This window comes from Saccostrea cucullata, unplaced genomic scaffold (genome assembly GCF_032062105.1).
Source record: "Saccostrea cucullata isolate Sc308-1 unplaced genomic scaffold, CSIRO_AGI_Scuc_v1 ctg3582, whole genome shotgun sequence".
NCBI lineage: Eukaryota > Metazoa > Mollusca > Bivalvia > Ostreida > Ostreidae > Saccostrea > Saccostrea cuccullata.
Window position 1 is genome coordinate 7,695 of NW_026940597.1, and position 6,691 is coordinate 14,385.

Consider the following 6,691-nt stretch of genomic DNA (forward strand, 5'->3'; position numbering starts at 1 on the left):
CGTGTACAAATTGTTATAAACTTCTGCAAAGGGATTTCCAAGATATACGTTTAACTTTACAGCCGTTCATTTCTCGAATACGACTGAGTCAACCATTTTTTGTCATAAGTGATCTACCTTATGACGTCATTTTCACATGTGACGTCACAAGCACGAGGCAAAACGTTCCATTACCTATGCTTTTTATAGAACATTTGTCTGACTCTATGTGTGCCAAATTTCATTCTGATCTGAATTGTGGTTTTATAAATATAAAGATCTTTTAAAGAACTTTTTGATCACCCCTCGTATATGCTGTATATTGGCACTTGGAACTTTTTAGTAAAGTAAATCAAAGGACATAGGTCAAGGGTATTGAGGTCGGTATCCATGGCAATTTACAAATGCCATGATATAAGCAATAAATGTGCAAAATATTAAGTCCACATCTTTACAGTTTTGAGATATAAGGTGTGATAGACGGACAGATAGACGGACGTACAGACAGACAGACGCCAGGTAAAGCGATCACGTGGTGCCGCTTGCTCCACTGTCTACAAAAAATTTACACCCAATAGTCTCCATTGTAGATGAAATGGTAACTTCAAACACTCACCACAATGACCTGAAAAAAAGAATATTTTTGTTTATATTATAATTTTTAAAACTTGGTATATTAATGTGTCACTGACAGTGATATTAAATCCTTGACTTACTTTGGAATGAGAGAGTTAATGAAGCCCCGGGGGAGGGAACATCTGTTGCTGTTTGCTGTGGATGACAGTGCTGGGGATACTGCGTTATATGAACCAAGTCTGCAGATACCAATTCTATGTACTAAATTAAACAAAGATAAAAATAGAAATTAAATAATGCTTTCTAACCTGAAAAAAAAAAACAAAATTAAAATTATTTTGGTCTTTTACATAACTTAGGGGACTGGCGGCTTTCAGATATATCAAGTTATGAAATAGTTTTCCTTCACTCGCGCGAAAATAAATAATGTGATTTTCATTCGTACTTTAATTTAAAAGATGAAGATATCAAATAGCAATTGATCTAAAAAAAATCCATCAACAATACAAATCTGACAAAAACATTTTAAAATGAATTTTTGCTTCCTTTTGTCACGTTTTCCGGTTTGTTTCGTTTGGCGCCTTGTATATAGTATATAAAGATTAACGACATGGAAATCAATCCAGCTATATGGCAGACTTATAATACAATGGTTATCTGTATCTCACTGTCCTAAAAAATGGGTAAACTCTGGTCACAAATAACCAAAGATTCAAAACAGCTGGCTAACATCTAGGATCACTTGAAAGTTGTACGCAAAATAGTACATGTTAAAATTAATGTAACATTTAATCATTTAAAAAGCAAATGGAATGAATGCAAGAAAACAAACACATGAAGGATATGGAGATTACGCAAACAGTATTGGATATCAAAGTCCAAAAAAACAATACAAAATAGGAGCATAGCAATCACGGACCTCTGAAACACCAGAGGGGGATCAGGTGCCATGGAGGATTGAACATCCCCTGCTGACCGGTCACACCCGCCGTGTGCTCCTTGTCATGATCGGGAAATAACGGAAAAATCCGTCGTCAATTCAGTGTATGAATAATGGACTAACAATTAGTATCAAAAACGTCAGTCAGCATTTGACTCAATGATAAATTGTATTTGCTGACAAGGTCATCGACCATAGAACTTAGGAAATGATGACTTTAAACGAGACTGTTTATATTCTTGTTTCATCAACTTGCTTGTCAATAATTTACCTCGTTTCAGGAATTCTTCATACGTAGAGCATGCTCTTGCGTATCGAATCAACTGAGATATATACACTCCGTATGCAGGTGATGAAGGCATATTGCTGCATAAGTAAGGGAAGTTGACGATAGAAAAGTTAAAGTCATTAAGTTTATCATATAGCTGGGTTGTTAGATTATCATTAACGTCTTTTTCAAGTAAAATATCCAAGTATGAAACAGATGTGTCAAACTTCGTGGTATCTTTTATCTCAAGCTCACCAGGATAAATCGTTTCGACGTAGGAATTGAAATCACCATTATTAATTGATGATACGTCGTCGATATATGTAAAGGTCGAGTTGAAGGCCACAGCAAGTGTTTTCTTCTTTTTACGCATAAGAGTTTACAAAATTCTGCTTCATATGAATACAAAAATAGGTCTAATAACGGAGCCCAATTGGTACCCATGGGAATTCCAATAGATTGTTGGAACACCTGGTCTCCAACAAACAAATATATATTGGTAATCAGAAACTCAAGTTTAAGTATCTTTTTGATGTCAACTTCAGAGTACTTGTGTGTGCAATCAGAATGTGTTTTTACAAAATAATTTCGGTAATGACCAATGACAAGGTAAGTAAATTGACGAGTTCCATTTCTATTGTAAAAGCAGCTGTCAATGATACCAAAAAGGCTGGACTTTCATTTATCGTGAGGGAATGATTGCATATAAAGTTGGAAAGTCGTAAATTTTTAAGCTGTTGATTTTGGTAAAATCTTGGGATTTCAAATTGTCCAAAAGTTCTTTGGAATTTTTGAGTACCCACATCTGATTCACACCACTTCTTGAATATATTGTAGCACAATACTCTTGAAGTTTTTCCTTCACTACTGTCAATATCTTAGTGAGGAGTGACGAAAGAGGCTTGGTTGAACATTTACTGGAACCCGCAATGTATCTTTGTTTGTAAGGATTTTTATGAAGTTTCGGAATCTAAATAAATATACATATATACATGGGGTAGTTCAAATTCATTTTGGCTCTGTGGAATATTAAAAATATTTAAAACTTGCATCTGTTGCGACCACTATTGAAATAATTATATCAATAGTGGTTGAGAGTGCATTTCAATAACAAACATAGATAATAACCACTATTGAAATACGACCACTTTTGAAATAATTATTTCAATGGTGGGTGAGGGCGCATTTCAATAACAAACATAAATAGTAACCACTATTGAAATACGACCATTATTGAAATAATTATTTCAATAGTGGGTGAGAGTACATTTGAATATAATAACCATAGGTTTAAACCACTATTGAAATACGACCTCTACTGAAGTGGGTGAGAGTGCATTTCAATATGGTAACCATAGGCTTCAACCACTATTGAAATACTACCAGTATTGAAAGAAAAGTTTCACCGCGTCAGCAACTTTTGAAATAATTATTTCAATATAAATTGGATTCATTGTTCAAAGCACTATTGAAATCAATAATTATTTCAATAGTGGTTGCAACATACATCTAATTCGTTTTTGTGACTACATAATTCTTTAAGCATGTTTTTATTCAAATGTATTAAAATCCAAATGAATAAATGCGAAATAAATTATTAAAAACATCGAATTTTTAAAGGTGAAATATCCGTCTGCTCCACATTTCACCATTTTACAATGTATTTTAAGAATTCCAATCATTGATTTTCATCAACAACAACAGCATTAAATTCAAATGGAAAATAGTTTGAAGTATGAAGTGTTGCTTGCTTTTTGAGAAATGAATAATATGTCAAATTATGATGTAAAGAAAATATGATATAATAAATAGAAAGATAAATTATTTTTTATCTCACAATAAAATTAGAAATATGAGGTGTATATAAAATAATATTTACTCTCGTACCTATCCAGTTCTCATTAGAAAACATACCAAAGCGTCGCTTTTTAAATCAGAATATCAAATTGTTTTCTATGCTTGTAAAATAATAAGCATCCATCAACAAGAGTTATCTTTCCAATATCGCCCTTGAAATTTTTTTTAGTGAAACAAAATATTAATTAAATGTATATAAACAATCCTGCATCTGAAATTGCTATAACAATTAAATGACATACTTTAAGAGATAGAAATATCTCAATTTACACCGTTTGAAGGAACTGGGTATAAATGTTTTAGGTAAACTATTATAAATAATTAATAAAAATATTGGCAATAGAAACTAGAAATCCACGTCTGAACGATTGAACAAATTTGATTGAGTTGACTATAAGACAGTCTTCACGAATGGAATCTATTAAATCTGATATGACAATCCATTGGCTTTCATAGGAAATTGTCATCAGAAAGTTATCTCTCTATTCAGAGGGATATTACACCTTAAAATTGGTGCCACTATCACATTGATTTATCCAATTTCAATAAGAGCATTTTGCTGAACTGCAAATAATAATTTGCATTGCTTATATCAAACATATACCGATTCAGAATTGCTTTTGTTTTTTTACTACTAGTATTTTCAATGATAATGTCAATAATCTGCTAATTTTTTATACAAGTCAATATTAAATGACGGAAAAAATTAATCTTATTTGACAACTAAGAGATATTTGATGTAGTGATTTAGAATAAAGTAGCCACAAAAAGGTTTAAGATTAATAATATAGACAATCCTTATTCGGTAAATTATTATTTTAATGATAAAAGATTAAAAAAAAAAAGAAAAATATGGCAATATGTCTTATTAAAAAAACATATATATAGTGATATTGGGGAAAAAAACTTTAATACTTACAATGCATGAAAATCGAAAAGTGCTATTTTCGTTTGTTGCTGAGTCGGCATTGTATAGCGTTGTGTAATACGAAGATGGCGTAATATTGATAGAAAAAATGCAATGTAAACGTCCTTCAGCTGAAAACAAAATTTAGAATATGAAAGTTCCTCCAAATGGCTGAATACATATTAAAGGTTTTTATTAATCTTAACCCTCTCTACACCAGTGAATTTTTTTTTTTGGACACTGAGAAAAATATATTGCATAAAGGTGTTAATATTAAGCTTATCTATCTAATATTCGCTTTATGTATGTGGCATTTACCCCCAGGAAAAATAACAAACACGACACAGTATTAGTGAATAGAAACGACTGTTGTGTACTTCCAAGGGGCGAGTACATGTAAATAACATGATCAAATAATTTATCTTGGCCTTTTGAATTGTAAAGAATACTTGAATTTATTACAAATTGTGTAATATACTGTGAACTTCTATTTTTTAGAATTCAAATCTGAGGGCAGATCACTCTAACAGCAAAAAATGCCAGAGAATCTGAACTCTTTAGTGTGCAGTGAAGAGAGGGTTCCTTACTACATTTGCTGATCGATTTCAATTAGATTCAGAAAATATATAGCTTGCGTTTGTTTGATAATTTTAAAATTTTAAAATCAAAACCACACTGCATTTCATCGTAAATGGCTTTCACAGTATATGTTTAATATGTTATATTGTTTTGTATTTTTGATATCACTTAAGGTAGTCCGATCCTCAGGTTTATAAAATTAGCAGTTAAGTAATCAAATATCTCTGAATCCACAAAGTTATGTAAATTTATCCACAGTATTTCGTTAAAGTTAGATTAAAGATAATCATACTATATAGGGAAAATTGTCAAATCTCCAAATTTGTTTGCATAAAAAGCGAATTGTAATATCAGCAATGCATTTTCTAAATGCAAATTGATGAACAAATATATTTTAGGTTAAAGAAAGATAGGTATCCAGGCATTCAGAGAAATTGTCATGTTTTTATACATATTTGGTATTTTTTGTCTTCTATTTCCGTCATGTATTCTATCATACATAGTGTAAAAGGCTTTTGACACCACAAATCACGTCTAACATGTATTTCATATCATGCTAATAAGCATTGGTATCTAAGGCTGAATTCAAGAAAATCTTATTTCTCTAAAACTGTACTATTTTTTCTCCTTTTATAGGGTACACATGTAAATTTTTATAAGACCTTTCTTAAGACTTCCAAAAACCTTGAATCTTATAAAGATGAAAAAAAAATGAAAATTAAGCTTCATTTTGATGCATTTCAAATCAAATATTAATGTTTTGAGTTGTCCTTTCTGGCTGAGGATCGGATATCCTTAAATGAATATGGCGTGTCCCTGGAAATGTTTGGGCAGTTGTGTATATCAATCACAGCTTGTTATTATATACAATGCTTACTTGAAAACATAATATCATTGGCACATTTGGTGTAATCAAAGGTAAAAGTAGTGTTTTGACTACAGGCATCAAGGGAGGAATTCGACTGGCAAATGCTAGTCCCTTGTGTATCTTTGTAGGTGTAGCTCCAGTTACCCCTGGTTTCTGTGGGACATTCTTCTAATTCAGAAAGGATACTTCCTATATATAATGAAAAGACTCAATTTACTGCTGTGCAAGATAATCATCTTTGCTAGACAGGGGTGTCTGATACGCTAGCCTACTCTCCTAATAATTGGTGCTGTGAAAAGACGAGATTGTTTTCGTCACGTAATCTCGAAAGAACAAAGTACGGTATTAGCAGTAATTTGTATGGAACGCCATCAGTGCTTCATAGCATACAACTATGCATTCATTATGTCAATTTATCATGTGTGAACTTATCTTTATGTTATGTCAACTTTTTATGAGATGATGTAAAAATATCTTAACATCATGTTAATACTGCATAACAAGAAGTAAATACATCCTTTCATTCTGTCAGCTCTTTATATATAACTTGAAGTAAAAAGTTCATTATGTGCAGTAAAAATATCGTATTTGTGTCAAAACTTTATTATATACGTGAAATGAATGCTTCTTCACATTATTTTATTTTTTTTTATATGTGGGGTCAAAATTGCATTACGTCAAGTAAATTTTATTTTACACGTGTTCTATAATTAAACT

General features: G+C 31.5%; 1 long non-coding RNA gene across 1 annotated transcript; it reads right to left on the bottom strand.

Moving 5' to 3' along the window:
* Nucleotides 1-729: 729 nt before the first annotated feature.
* LOC134255676 (uncharacterized) lies at nt 730-6,155 on the bottom strand. Its single transcript, XR_009989601.1, has 3 exons — nt 5,984-6,155; nt 4,540-4,658; nt 730-816 (listed from the first exon to the last, which is right to left on the bottom strand). It is a non-coding gene; the product is annotated as an uncharacterized LOC134255676 (long non-coding RNA).
* Nucleotides 6,156-6,691: the final 536 nt, after the last annotated feature.